This window comes from Nelumbo lutea, chromosome 6, assembly GCF_056320005.1.
Source record: "Nelumbo lutea isolate HS-2025 chromosome 6, American lotus-T2T, whole genome shotgun sequence".
NCBI lineage: Eukaryota > Viridiplantae > Streptophyta > Magnoliopsida > Proteales > Nelumbonaceae > Nelumbo > Nelumbo lutea.
Window position 1 is genome coordinate 29025860 of NC_142689.1, and position 15948 is coordinate 29041807.

Sequence of the window (15948 nt, forward strand, 5' to 3'; positions counted from 1 at the left end):
TGCCATCCTCTTTTCTTGTGAATTTTATCGTGCAGGAAGTGGTAGAAATTCCAGGAAGAAGTATTCATAAGGCTTTTTAGAACCATTTGAATGAATTTCCTTTTCTTCATCCATTTCTATGCTCGGTAGAAGGTGAGTTATGACTTTCTGGGCAAGTAGTAATGACCTAGATCTTGAAGTCAAATGTGGACACTTTCAAGGATGCGTACAAGAGCTAGGACTTTCTAGGTAAGTGGTAAGTTGCCTTCTTTGCTGTAATTGCCTTCTCATGACAACTGATACAATGGACTTCCTATCAATTGCATTTGTCCTTGATTCATAATAAACTACCATGATGAATAACATGAAATAGATCCAATGAGTTGCAACTTGGACTGGGTTAGCCCAAACCCAACCCAGGTCAAGTTGACATTTGGTTTAAGGTCAACGTTGACTTTTGCCAACCAACTCCAACTCAGGTTGGTTTAGGGTTGACTCCTCAGGCAAGCCAAACCCGTCTCTACTATTACTAATATACACATATGTATTATAGTCCTGTTACATATTATAATAATCCATTTATCTTAGTTCTTAAGCCCTAACCCTCATGCCATATTACCATTACTGATTTTTTCATAGGTCTATCATAATTCATAATAGACTTCAATTATTTGAAACCAATGTTTTAAAATGTGGAGGCATGATGCAAGGTGTTTTGCTACCTAGAGGTGTGAGGCATGGTTTAGAATGATAGTGGAAGAGGAAGGAGGATCCCAACCTTCTTTATGAAAGATGTCTTATATCAAGAAGAACTAAGATGCATAACACTGGTCGACAAGACCTCCAGCACAAAAAACAAAATTGGGCTACATTGGAAAGCGTTTTGGAGGGGGGGGGGAAGGGGCTCCCCAGCCAAGGTGTTCCGGCGGCGGAGCCCTCAGCCCAAACTTTCTTTCCCCTTCTATTTCCTTCAATTCTGTTTCCTTTCTTTTCTTTCTTTTCACTTTTTTTTCTTCTCTTTCTTTTCCTTTCCTTCCTTTTTCCCCTTTTCTTTCTTTGTCTTTTTGTATGAGGTGTGCATGAGGCATACACCTCTAGCATATGCCTTAGGGCATTTTGGCAGTGGAGGCTCGCCCCCCCCCCCCCAACACCTTTTAGAACATTGTTTGAAACACTCTTTTTTTTTCATTACATCAAACAAACATATACGATGAACCAATAGAAATTATGCGCCTCCACCAACACCTTTGAAACATCGTTTGAAACCAAAACATTCATTTTTTTCACTACATAAACAAACAAATACCAGTAAAAAATATGGTCAATATATGGTCATAAAAGCATGGTTTTTAAAACCGACCCGAAGACCGAACCGGTCAAGGGTCCGGTTACCTGGTCGAACATTTTGAACGGTTAACCGCCCGGTCAGCAGTTTGCAGACCAAAATCAACGGTTTTTTAAGAAATCCTGGTTTTGGGGAAAAACAAAACCAGTCACCTGACCGGTTCCTGGTTTTTTCGGTCCGACCATTCGGTCCAGTCCGGTTTTGAAAACCATGCATAAAAGTTGAGTTAAGGTATTTGAGACATTTTATGAGATTTTAAGAGGATGGAAGCCCAGCCCAACCTGAAGTCAATTCCAGGTTTGGTTAGGGTTGAGAGATTCTAGGTTGGGTTAGGAACTTAGGATTAGGGTTGACTGTTATGCGTTGGAGGTTCAGAACCTCTAGTTGGGCTAGGGTTTGATTTCAGCACAACCTAACCAGGCCTGACTTGCACCCTTACCAATGACATATATGTTATCCATTCCTCTTCTACTTCTTTTGGTCCTTGTACCCTAACAATAATCAAGCAATTGTCCAAGTTTTGATGAAGAATGGTGTCAGCTGTCAAATAATTAGTTTTATGTTGTTTTAAAGTTGTTCCTTTCTAACATATCCCAACTTAAAGTGAGACATTTTATAGCTTCATCTTGAGCATTGTAAATAAAGGGGACAAATCCCGAACTGCACAAGATGTTGTACAACAAAAAACAGCAAAAAGTTGGCCACCTCCTTTTCCACCTTCTGCATTGGTTTCTCACTTTCTCTACAATGGTTCCCTCAATCTTAGTTTACCCCAATTTAAAGTTTTCTTGAGATAAGGAGTCAGCCTATTATTTTCTGACTTGGGAATCCTATACACACACGTGATATTTTTATATTATAATATATTATATATTATATATGTGCAATTATATTTTATTTTATATAAAACATAAAACTTTTAACATATACATATTCATGAGTCAACACATGCGCCAACACATGAGTCAACTCAAGTATGAGCCTTGTCCTCCTAGAGTCCTAGGCAAGTCCTTCATTCCTGTTCCTAAGTAATGTGGGACTTGGGACAATACTCAACGGATCACTATCGAGTGTTGTTCCAAGTCTCACATTGCTCAGGAATGGGAATGAAGGTCTTGCCTCCATCTATAAAAGGATAGGAAAACTAAGTCAAGCCAAGTCTAGAAATTAAATGAGGCCCATGCCTTATTTTTGTGCTACAGGCCCAAAGCCTAGCCAAGCCTGGCCTAGCTTGGGCTTGTGGCGTTGTGTAATATTCTTTCATGTATTATCTACATTATTTAATTTAAAATTTCTAAGTATTTAAATTTTTATTATTAGATGCCATAGGCCCAAAGGCCAACCTGGCCTGACCCATAATCACCCTTAGTTCAAACTAGATCCCAAAGCTCTAGCATGTCTAACCAGAAAACAATGTCCATGGCACTTCATTTCCATATTTCTATACCATATTAATGTACATCAGTTGTACCATATCATTGTTCTTTGTATGAGCTGCATCTAGAAGGGTATTGATGTAAATTTAAATGAGTTTAATATAAGTGTTGTTTTTTTTCTTGGGTTAGTTGAATTAGACAGGCCGAAATCGGATTTTGTCCTCACAAGACCATGCTCACACCATTCGCACAGTCCCTTGCAGCCTTACATTGGGAATATCTCCCCATGAAAAAAATATAGTATGGAGATATTCCCAATGCACAGCTGTAAAAGGCTGTATGAACGGTGTGAGCACGGTCTTGTGAGCACTGAAACCGATCTTAGACAGGCCGCACTTTCCAATCCCTCTTTCTTATAACATTCTGACAGCCTGCATGACTGACATGGTACCATAGCAGGTTTGGAAGCTTAAACTTAAAGCATCCAATTGACATCAAGAGAGTATCCCAGGCGCTCAATTGAAATTTTGTATCTCTAAAGCTGTACGATCAGGAGGAAAGGGATAACAATATAGTTCAGGCTTGGGAAAAAGCCCTGTTACAGATCTTATTTGATTCTTTTTCTCATTGGGTCAGTTATACTTGCGATTGTGGAGAGATTCCACATTATTTTGTTTTTGGTTTCTATAAAGACTCCTATGATCTGGATCTCCTGGGTATACAATGAGGTAGGTTATCCTAATTGGTTCTGTTCTTGGACTGTGGTAGCTATTGCTGAATTGAGAATTTGTTCTCTCAAGTTGTAATCTGCTACTTCTGTATGACTGTTGCTGCATACAACTTTGAGTACCAGAAACCTGAGCTTAAGCCTATACTTTCTGCTAGTAGTGACTGGGAATGTTGATTTTTCATCTCTAGGTTCAATATTTGTGCTTTTGTAGGGGATCTTATTGGGCTGTTTCCTGTGGAAGGTGGACTAGTCTGAGTGTGTTTGATCTAACCATATCAGATTTACATTTGAATTTGTGTAGATGATGTTGAAATTTCTAAAAAAGTAGCTAATGATATCATAGAAAAGGGTGATTCACTTTTTGCAATATTTGTGAAATTAGATAGATCTAATTATCCAATATGGAGGTTTCATTTTTCATTTTATTTATTAAAAAAAATGAAGGTTTTATTTTCAGTTTGTTGCCGAGGGTAGAGGTCTCTAGGGCCATATTGATAGGATATAGCCCAAACCTAATGATGATCAGGTGAAGGAATTGCGACTATGGAAGATTGACAATGCAAGAATTGTATCTTGGATTCTTGGGTCTGTTGATGCAACTATAGGGAACCCATTTAGGGGATTTAGTATTGATAAAGAGATATGAGGAAGAAAGGTCTGTCAAAAACAATATCTTCACGTGCTTCCAGGGAGAAAGGAGGATACAAGAGTATGGGAGGAGAAATTTGAGTATAAACAATCAGATCATGCAATCAATTGAAGGATTTTCACAGGTTAGGTAACAAGAATGTAAGGAGTTCTGACATATTTTTCACGCTACAAGAAACATAATTTTTGTAATTACTATAAGCAATCAAGTCATGCAATCAATAAATGCAAGATTAAACCACCTAAGATAGATCAAAAGAGTAACTATAAGGCATTTTAGAGGACTTCTGATAATCGTGGAGGTGATGATTGGGTTAACATTATGGCTGTTGAATCCACATTATAGCCATCCCAATCCATTGATGATTGGCTCTGTTTGAAAGGAATACAAATACAAAGATGTAGAGTGTAAAACCTTCTGTTTTGTATTGTTTTCTATATATTCAAACTGTATATATTTGTTTTTGTATTCTTTTCAAATTGAGCCTTGAAAAAAATATAAATACAAGTACAAAACCTTGTGTTTTGTATTATTTTGTATCCCTCAATTTTGTATTAGGGCTGTTCAGAAAATGTTATAATGGTCAATTTTCAAGAAAAATTGATGCGGCCTCGGTTTCGAAAAAAAAATGCAAAACCAGATGCTTTGGTTCAGTTGTGGTTTTTTATGTTATAAACCAAAACCAAACCGTAGTTTAAATGCATTGAATATTGCTGGGATTATGACATTAGTTCATTTCACAATATTACACTAGCTCCTACTTGTCCTGACCAATTTATAATAAGGGCAAATTTCTTAAATTAGCTATTTAGCTAATTGACTAATTTTATTTTTATTGTTTAATTATTATTTTTAAGGGGGATTACAGTCCAAAAATACTATTCTTAATGTTTTTGACAAGTGTCTAAACCTCATTATCATTAACGTTTGTTAATGGAAAGATGAAAAAGACTATTTTATCCATTATTTTCTTTTAAATTTTCACACTAGTTGGTGTTGTACATCATTCACCGTCAAAGCCAGAGGGTATCAACAAGAAACTTCCCTCCCGAGTGTTAGAAGACAGCTCATGACCCATCTACACCTTGGATGAAATCGAGGGACCCTTTGAAGTGTTCACAAAAACATTGCCGTTGCTGGAGTTGTAGGGGTGGCTGTGTGCATATGAGGTTAAACAAAGAAGATAAAAAATGAAAACACACAGAGGGGGAGAGGAGGTGGTTGGATACCTTCAAGCGCCACAAGATTAGATGTCGTATCTTACCCAACTTCTTTACTTCTCTCTTGAAATATTCTTGGGACTAAAGAAGGCTTGACACGGTAAGCTTCTTGATGGCAACTGGATTACCGTCTCTAAGCACCACTGAAGTTGTAGCGGCGACCGTTAACAATCCTTGTTGAGCAGGGCATGGCACCAACACTGAAATCAGGGAGATTGTCTGAACTCATCTCTACTCAATAGTGTGAGGGCTGTAGCAGACAAGAAGTAGAATGACCGTACCGGAGGTTGAGGACAGTGAGAACAACCGCACTAGTCAATCACGATGGCGGCACGAATTAAAATCAGGGCAGAGATGCTGAAGATGATCTTCTTCTATCAGAGATTAGGAGAGAATGAACCCAGGAATCAGAAGACGAGTTAGGGTTAAGGACAATTGGTTTGGGAAGGATAGCAGGGCATGAGTGGTTGACGGTAGAACCAGAGTCAAGAGTAATGGGGTCTCTCCCTACTGAACCTACAGGAGAACCACAGACGCCAACTCCACCTTATTTGGTCTCCCCTATCCAAAATCTGCATTGCATATCCCCATTGTGCTGACCCAGCAGCCTAAATCTTCCCCTAAACCCCAGAAGACAACAAGCATGAAACCCAAAGTTCCATCATTCAAACCATTGATTAAGTCTTCAATCAGCTGTGCTACGATGACAATCCCATCTTGTCTCAATAAATCAGCCCTCTCAGCCATCAGGCCCATTGTGGTACCAGAGGCCCATCACTTCAATCAGCTGTGCTACCAGAGGCTCTAGGCGAGCTCTACAATCCATGTCAAACAAAAAGATAGGGGTAGGGTGGAGTTAGGATTTCTAGGGTGGATTAAATCCTGTCCATGAATTGATATAAAAATCATGGGCAGGATGTGGTTTATTGGGGGGGTTATTAATAGACTAGGAGGGGGCTTCAATTCAGATTTCTGATGTGGATTGCAGTCCACTTATAAAATAAATCCTTTTGTCCCCAACGCAGATATAAGCGTATAATACTGTAAAAGTTGATAGCCGAGGTGGTGGGTGGTAGCTGTGTGTTTTTCATGAGAAGAAATGAAAACGGACCACTATTGACTATCTAATCTTCTCTTCAATTGATAATGTTTTTAGGCATTCGGTCCAACTTCAACGGGTAGTCTCTACCACCGGTGCTCTACATCTTTTGAATTGTGGATTTGTTATTGTGATGAGATAATCTAGTCCCATCCAAAATGAATCTCTCTCTCCATGTGTCATAACCCCATCGACAACCACTGGCAATGCCCCATCTCTCTGCTTCATTTTCAATTTTTTCACACCCCATCTCATATCTCTCTTTCCCTGTGTCTACCACATGCTTCTGGAGTGGACTTAGATGAAAAGGTATTTTAAGAATTTTTGAAAAATATATCAATTTCGTAATGTCACATGTGAATTTTCGAAAACCTTAAAGATACTCTAACATAATAAGTAAAAGTAAAATTTATCAATTAACTAAATAATAAGGATAATTTAAGAAATCTACCCTTATAATAAAAATGCTTACAAATCTTCCTGCTCAATCCCCTATATGCATTGGCATGGGTTTTCCAATGTCAAATATGGCATTGGATCCCAATGGATCCCACTAAACCTTTATGTTATAATAAATGAACTTTGATAGTTTGACTAATAAAGCTGTCTAATCTTTCTATGCATCATCATGTCATTACCATTGGGTCCCATTGCCTGTTAAGCATTGACCATAGCAGCATTGATTGCTGAATCTCCATTTTGTTTGAACGATTAATCAACCAAACCGAGAAAAAAAAATTCAAAATCGGTTTTACAGTTTTACAAATTTCTTGATTGGTTTTGATTGATTAAATAGATAAACCCAACAGGGTCAGCTCTGTTTGCTCAAGTACATGAAACCAAACTGAACCGATCCAGGTACAATCCTACTTTCATTTGCATTACACATATATGTATTTTCACTCTTCCAAGACCCAACCCATTGGCAGCTCTAGCTCCATTGGACAAGTTTGTCCTTTTCCACTCTGTACATAGAAACAACAATTTGTATCAATCAATTCAAAACATTTCAAGTTCTCTCTCTCTTACAAATTTATATTGATGAACCCAACACATAATGCCAATGCAACGCCACCCTATAAATCCTCCTAGGTTTACTGGATTGGGTTGTTCCAAGTTGAGGCCGACCTCATAACAAATAAGATATATAACTTGTCTTATTAGTTGAGGTTGGTCCCAGCTTGAAACAACTGGATCAAGTAAACCCAAGAGATTTACTTAATCAACCAGAAAAGGTTCAAATCAAGGAATCTATTGCACATAGAGCCTTTGGTCGTTCTAAAGCCATTCTCACAACAAAGTCAAGGAATCTTGTAGTAATACTTTTTTTGGGCAATTGCAGAAGTTTGAACTTTGAAGAAAGCCCGGGTTGGGATGGACTGCAGTGAAGTGATGATCTCGAATAATCAAGAGCACTGGAGTTTTGCCTGTCTCGCAATCCTAAATTTCATTGTTCTTTTTCATGTTCTATTCATGCAAACCTTTTGGGCTCTTCAATTTTTCTCTTACTGGGTTCAAGTTGGTTGCTACTTGCTACAACCTTTATTTCTAAGCAAGTATGGGTATTAAAGGCAAACAAAAGAGGTTGTAAAGAGATATTGAAGCCTCTTGCAACTGAGCACTTAAAAACAATCTGGATTTGGATTTTTCCTCTATTAACAGAAGAAACGTCTATGCACCCCGTGCAACTTGCTTGGGGTCAACTGTTAGAGAGTGAAAATTGGCTCCTATAAACAATTTGAAGTATCCTGACTCCACTCCAATTGTATCATCAGGGGCCCAACTCCAATGAGTTCAAATCAGCCCCCCACAAGATAGTTTCCTACAACACCCCACAGCACATCCTCGCCGTGCATCCGAAACATCTCCCAGTGATAATATCATAAATGATGAGGAATCGTTGGGAAATGTTTTCAATACATGGCGGAAATATGTTGTGGGATGTTGTGGGAAACTATCTTGTGGGGGTTGATTTCAACTCAACTCCAATGATTATGGCATCAATAGAAATCTCTACCACACCATGGGATTTTCAAATTGCAGCCAATAATATAATGCTTCCAGACTACCACCTGTTACTAGCTAGCTAACCCTGATTTTGGCAATGAATTAGAATTTGGAGAACAGGTTTCGATGTTGTTTGATCATTTTTATTTTAATGAGGACAAGCCCTAGGCACTTGCTGTGAATAACCTAGCTAGAAGATGCTATCCCGAATTGATTATACAATTAGTGATTTCAATGACTAAAAGAAAGCAATAAATAAAACCAAGCCTGTTTATATTAACATTACTTGTAACTTACCAGCAATCCCCCATCCTTTTAGTCATGAGCCTTTTCCATTCTCACCCTCACCCAAGTAAATTTTAGTCTCATGAAGATCACTAAGAGCTTGTTTGTTTCCTCTTAATTAAATATTATCTATTAAGAAGAATCTTATAACTTTAAGAGGAAAATGGGTGTTTGTTTCCTCTTCCTCTTATCTTTTATATTTTAAAGTGTAACCTTACAACTTTTTGTTTTCTAATGATACCCCCAAAACATAAACAAAAGTTCTCATATATGGGGTTAAAATGGACATTTGATAATTTTTAGAATTTAGAATTTAGAACAACATTCTCTTCATTCAGAGTTTAGAAGAAAGAAAAGTTCACCAATACCAATATACCTCTTAATATAATTATTGCACTTTCACAATGTTAGAGCAAACAAATAGGCCACAAATTATTATATCCAGTTTCTTGATGATATCTAAATTACTCAAAATCATGAAAAAAAAACATTGATTTCATTATTTGTTCGACTATTCTAATTTGGATGGAGTTCTTAAACAAGGCAATGACGGTAGTCATGGTGGCAGGCCAAAGCTCTGGGTGGCTTAAACTTTTTGATGCCTTTGTTGAACTTGAGAAGCCTTTGGTTTGGTTGCAGTAATGCCTTCTGTAAAGGGGTTGGTGCACCAACCTTGGTTCATTGGTACTTGTAGGGTTGTTGTCCGGTCTGTGAGTAATTCAAATATATAAAGGAAGGATAATGAACATGACAAAAGTCACAATGCAGGGATTATTTTGTCCTAAAAAACTTATTTCTTTCCTAGCAACGTAATTTGACATTATTTTGTAAAGTTAATTGATTTTGCCAATTGAGTAAGCCTTGTTATTTTTCTTGTAAAAGTCTAATGTTTTATTCTTTTTTTTTGTATTTTTATACTTTTGTGTATTTTCATCTTTTTAAATTTTTATTATTATTTCACTATGACATAAAAGGTTAACACATTTTGACCCAAAATGTTGGATTATTGACTCGCCACCAAACAAGAGAATGACTTTATTTTTGGGTTGGTTTTAAATTTGTATTTTATTTCTATGGTTAATAAAAATAATTATTCTTTGTCACACTCATTTTTGTTTAATATAATACATTTAATTAGTATAGGATTCAATGAAAGAATGGAAATTAATATCCTAAATATAAGATTTAAATAGAGGGTATTGAATGAGGAGAAATGTAGTTGTTTATATTACACTTTGTGCCCTCACAATTAGAGAGGGACCAAATTCAGAAGTAGGGGTATTTTAATAAAGAATAGGATTCAATGAATGTTAAATATAAAACTTAGTGCGAAGGATTTGAATGAGGAGAAAAGTGGTTGTTCAAATTATATTTTTGTTCTTACAATTAGAAAGGGGCCAAATTAAAAAACTGGGGTTCTTTAGTTAAATAAAAGTTCCAGACTCTCATTCATATATACCATTAATAATAGTATAGATATGTAATTTATTTGTAAATATAACAAACTGAAAAAATGAGTATTGTTTGTTATACAACATTTAGGGCCCATTTGAGAGGGCTAAAGCTTTGGTTGAATTGCTTTTGCTGAGATGATGGTAAATTTGGGCTTTTTTAGATTTTTCACCAAACATTGTAGGTGGAAGTGGAGCATGCCTCACAACTAAAATCTATTGCATAAAGCCCTTCATCCTTCACTTACACTGTGTAAGGTTCCTTTAGCCATAGAAAGAAAAGTCATATTTTGCAGTTGGTTCCCAACTTTAATAAATATGGTAATCATCCATATAGAGCACAAATTCTCCATTAACAATCTGTTTCTGAAAAAGAGAGATTATGCACGACAGTGTAATTTACAATCCAAACCCAAAAATGAAAGGGAGAATGATTGATTAGCCCAGGGTCAGAATTTGTAGGCTCAAAGTACTATCGACGTAGGTTCCAGCTCAAAATTGATGCCAATTCACGGGTGGGCATTGGTGAGAGTGTGGTTTGTGGTCCTTTTGAATATTTATAGCTCTGCAATGTAAATCAGAAATCTGCATCAGGCAAATCTGTACTTTTTCGAAAATGATTCAATTATTCTCTTTCCAGCCTTTTATCATATCATAAGTTTCACACAACTCTACCCCCACTGACTTCACTTTTTTTAGAATCTTTTTTTTTTGGAAAACTTCTTGAAGTACTCTTATAGTTTAAGAAATTGGCTAACCCTACCCCTACTGTTTACATATTGTTTTAAAGTACCCTTAAGTCTAACAATTAATTAATCATTTCTTATCATTAATAGTTGTTAATGAAATATGAAAAAGATGATCTTACCCTCCACTCTTCTTTAAATTTTAAAAAATGCACCAATCTTCATCTTTTGCATGGACATCCCTACCGTCCAATTACCTTTCTTCTTCATTGTTGTTGATGGAACCCCTAGTGCCCAATTACCCACTCTAAGAGATTGAGAACCCATGCATTTGAGTAAAACTTCGCAGAAAAAAACCTCCAACTTGTTAGGGTTTTAGACCAGACAAGACCAGAGTAAGCAAAACCTTCATCTCTGTCCTCCTTTATTGCTAAGAGTCATCGATATCTTCTTCATTGACCGTCCATGACTTCAAACAACTCTTTTGCTTTGTCGTCTAGGGTTAGCTGAAAACTGTTGGAAAAGCTGTAGATGCTCTGCTGAAATGGATCAATGCCAAGAAAAGCTACAAAAGGCACAATTGTTCAAGGAGGATGACTTCGTTTATCTCATCCTAACCCTGAAGGATATCCCACAACAAGGCCGCACCAATCCTTACAAGATCTCACTTCCCCACCCTCTCTATGACAGCTCCGAAGAGGAAATTTGCCTCATCATTGACGATAGCCCCAAATGTAACAACTCCAGGAACTTGAACACGCGAATTAGGATTTCTTTCCACAATTCAAAAATTTGTTACTTGACTGAAGATCACATACTCACCCTATAATTCAACCCCATTAGTTCGGTTATGGATGTCTATCCAGGTTCAGAAGCAATAGTAGATGCTTTTCCTCAATTTCATTTAAGCATTGAACCCAGAGTCTCAGAGCTAATTGATTAGTCTAGGTGTTGGCTGATCCCAAACAACCTTCATCCCCTTATTGTCTGTGCGAAGTCCCATATCTGTTTCAGATCCTGCCTTGAAGCACGAGGCTAAACTTGAAGAAGTGTGGATTTAACCATTAAAGACAAATACAAGCTCACCCATTTATTAGGTGGGGACTCCAATCCAATCCCAGAGGCAGACTCTGCTTCAGCAGCATCCTATATCGGTCCATCGATCTACAACTCTCAGACAATCAAAACCGGCATCCATGAAGGAAAGACGAATTGGAGCTTTTGCAGCGACCGGATCGAAAGAAAAGCTACCAACAAAAGAATATTCAAGAAGGGAGAGGAGTGTGGTTTGTACAAGATTATCCTGGCTCTGTTAGTGAGTTTCATGCAAAGAAGGGAAGGGAAGGACAGACACAAGTTAAGAGGAGAAAAAGAGGGATGTGGCTAGATGGAGCCAGTGTGTGCCATGTCCCCCATCTCCTCTCTTTCTTAGACACCTACATTTGTGTTTCGTTAGTCATCGGTGACGCTTGGTCACACCATTTTTAGTACTTCCAGCACCCCTATGATCGTTACTACCATTGCCACCACTATACGATAAGAAACTGATGAGGCGATGATGGAAACATATTCACCGGTGGAAGCGACAGAGACCAAGGATACACCAACATCCTCTCCCCCAAAGAGGAGATGGAGTGGACTTATATGTCAAAAAGGGTATTTTAAGAATTTTTAGAAAATGTATCAATCAGGTGATGCCACATGTGCGATGAAAAGTTAATGGTAACGGAGGTTTAGACAATTGTCAAAAAATAAAATAAGGGTATTTTAAGATAATATGTAAACAATAAGGGTAAAGTTAGGTGGCCTTTGATAAATCTAAAAATACATATCTGCAAAGTTAAAAAGATATTAAATGTGTTTGAATTCTAAAAAGAGGCATACATGCTTTTCTACTTTTTAGAGGATCCGAATCCATAAGTTTGTTTGCGTTGGATCAACCTTTTACTATTTGAAATTTATTGATTTTACTATTTTACCCCTAAAACATACTATTTGGAAATGTTGAATTCAATTTGTACTATATTATAAAAAATATTTTTCAACCTCGTCAAAATAATATTGAAACAATACAAATAAAAAATAATAAATAAATAATTACTAATTAACATGCCTTTCGTCATACCGTAAATACCCATTCACGATTCCATTTTACCCAATGTTCTCTTGATCCGTCATTTACCAAGGAATCAACAAAGTAGATGCAATTACCTCTACAACTTAAAAAAGGCAATTCCGACGGCCACAGAGACAAACAGTAATCCTCACCTCTTAACAAAACTTGGTTGTAGAGGTCTTCTACTTCCACCCACCTCCAATTCCCCAAATCCATTCTATACACTTCAAACTTTCTTGTTTTGAAAAGCATACTAACTGGGTCATAAGGTCGATATTGTTTTACCATTAACAACTCTCCTAATGATTCAACCAAGAAGTACCTATTCCACTTCATACATAGATCATAATCATAGACTTGTTTTTGAATCGGTTCGAATGCAAATTTAACTGCCTTTGTTGTGTCACAGAGGAGAAGTTCTCCATTGTTGGTGAAGGTGTAAAGCTGCCCGTTGAAATATAAGATATCTTCGTACAATTTTCCAAATGAAGTCTCATATGGATTTTCAATGTATGTCCACGCTTTGTCTATAAGTCCTATGGAAACCAAACGCTTATTCCTCACAAGAGCATCTATGGAAGTCCATGCTATGGCCATATGATGGTTGAATGGCTCGGACATAGCCATGGCAACTACGAAGTCTTCGTTATTAGACTCAGAACAAGGAAATTTGAAGAAAGTTGCTTTTTGTACCCAACAATAGCAGTCATCGACCTTGTTGATTGGTTTCTTGATTTTAGGGTTTATAAGGTCTGGAAGACAGATTTGAACTCTAGTGAGAGTATTGAATAGGTAAGGTTGTTCAATGTCAACACTATTGACTGGTAGCCAACCGTGAGTAGATCCAAAACATTGATGACAACTTATAAAAGACATGGGAAGCTTATAGAGCTTTCCTTTGGGAAAATTGAACAAGTTAAAGGCAGAGGTTTGTCCCTCCTTGCTCACTACTCGTACAAACCAGGGGAGTTGGGAGCATTTCCACTTCAATGGAATAGATCGCCATGAACAACACACACATAGCAAAGACAGGGGGAGAGAGAGAGAGAGAGGTCGAATGTTTAGGTTTTTTGGGTTTAGGGTTATTAGGGGTAATTCGGGTCATTTGTAAAAAATTGTAAGGATATTTTGGACATTGGATCGGCTTTGAAATGCGTATGAGCGTGTTAAGATCTGGCCCAAGGTCTATGATTTTCAGATCTGAAAATCAGTTTTAGACCCAATTTAAGAGGTACAACCAAACAAGGGGTGAGGTCTGAAAAGTAGCATTTTCAAATTCAGACCTCTAAAAAGTGCAATCAAACGCCACCTTAGTCAATTTATTAAACCATAGGAATACTTTAAGAAATTTGCTCTTTTTTTTTGGGAATTTATAAGATAAAAAGCTTTTAATTTGTATCCCATTGCTTTGGAGAAAAAGTTGTTTAAGTGGAGAATAAATATGACCAGGAAAATGAGTATGTCCTATATTAGTCACATCATGTTTCCGCATGGCAGAAATTTTGACAGACTTAAAAGGACCCATAAAAGAGAAATTGAAAGTTAAAGGGAAAAGTTCTTAAGGATTTTTACAAAATTTGTTCAGAACTTTCCCTTACAGAGGCAAAGTTCTGATTTTCAAACTTTTAAGCGGTTCGAGGATTAATCTTTGTCTTATTGAGCTTCAACCTACGAAATTAGAGCATATAAAACAAAAAGATGGTTCGGATCAAGTGAATGAATGTGAAAAGCTATTGATTCAGTACATCTCCAATAGATTCTCAAGGAAATAAATCTCAGCGAGAACTACGGAAAAGATTTACTGATAAATACATATTCTTCATATGATCTTGCTTACTTATCATGAGAAGCTCGAATGCTCGAAGGAGCTTCAGAACTATTACAAATCCATGAGTGAGATGGAGATCTTTGATGGTTGGGCTGAGAGATAAGAGTCACGCAATAACATTATTTCAGCGAGTGAGAGTTGAAATAAAGCAGGAATTCATTTAGACTATGGTTGAGTCATTGATGACTTGATGGCATGATTCAAGAGGCCAAGTCTATGGCATTTGGGGAAAACAATGAGGAAGAAGAGAGAGAGAGAGAGAGAGAGAGAGAGAGAGAGAGAGAGAGAGAGAGAGAGAGAGAGAGAGAGAGAGAGAGAGAGAGAGAGAGAGAGAGGAGGTGAAGGGGGCTATCGCTGCCAGTTAAGGACCAAGCTAGCTCGGTTTGCTATTGGTGAAAGGAAGAAGAGGGTAAGGGTAAAATTGGGTTTTAAAAAAATATACATCATGTGTGTATAAGTTTTGACGGAATATTAATGGGCCATAACAGTAAGGATAGAGCTAGTTAATCACTAAAAACAGTAGGGGTATTGTTAGACAATAGTTAAATAGTAAGGGTACACTTAGTCAATTTCGCAAATAATAGGGGTAGTTTAAGAAATTTACCCTTTGATTTTTAGGTAAATTATATAATAACTCTTTTATCCATAAAAAATCATTGTTAGAATGGATAAAATTGCCCCACGTATTGTCAATTATTTTATTAAGTGGGAAAATTATTTATCCACCTAGGAGATACGTATAACTTACATTATACCTATTTTTCTGTGGATTAAAAAATAGATATGGGAAAAGCAATCAGGGAGAACCACAATTCCATTGACCAAATCCCCCCCCCCTCCCCCCATTCCCTACCTTTTCTTTCAAACCAAACACAACCTTAATATTATGTTTTGTGTTTATTCTTAAAGACTAGTTGGATGAATTGTTTATAGGAGAGGTTTATAAGATCTTAGAATCTTATAAAAGACAATATACTAATAATTCAGATTAATTGAACATGATGGCTGTGTAGTGGGCTGTCAAACCAATAATAATTGGATTTGCTATCCACTACTTGTTCCACATCTGTATCCACCAAACACCACCGCGTGTATTGGGAATGAAAAGGGAGATATTCCCAATGCACGACTGTTATGCCATGTGGGTTGAGATGTGGGAACAAGTGTGGGCAGCAGA

At 37.1% G+C, this 15948-nt stretch overlaps 1 long non-coding RNA gene across 1 annotated transcript; it reads right to left on the bottom strand.

Annotated features, from left to right (window-relative positions):
- Positions 1 to 5005: 5005 nt before the first annotated feature.
- LOC148848236 (uncharacterized) lies at positions 5006 to 5893 on the bottom strand. Its single transcript, XR_016101292.1, has 3 exons — positions 5581 to 5893; positions 5309 to 5499; positions 5006 to 5233 (listed from the first exon to the last, which is right to left on the bottom strand). It is a non-coding gene; the product is annotated as an uncharacterized LOC148848236 (long non-coding RNA).
- Between the last annotated feature and the right edge of the window lie 10055 nt (positions 5894 to 15948).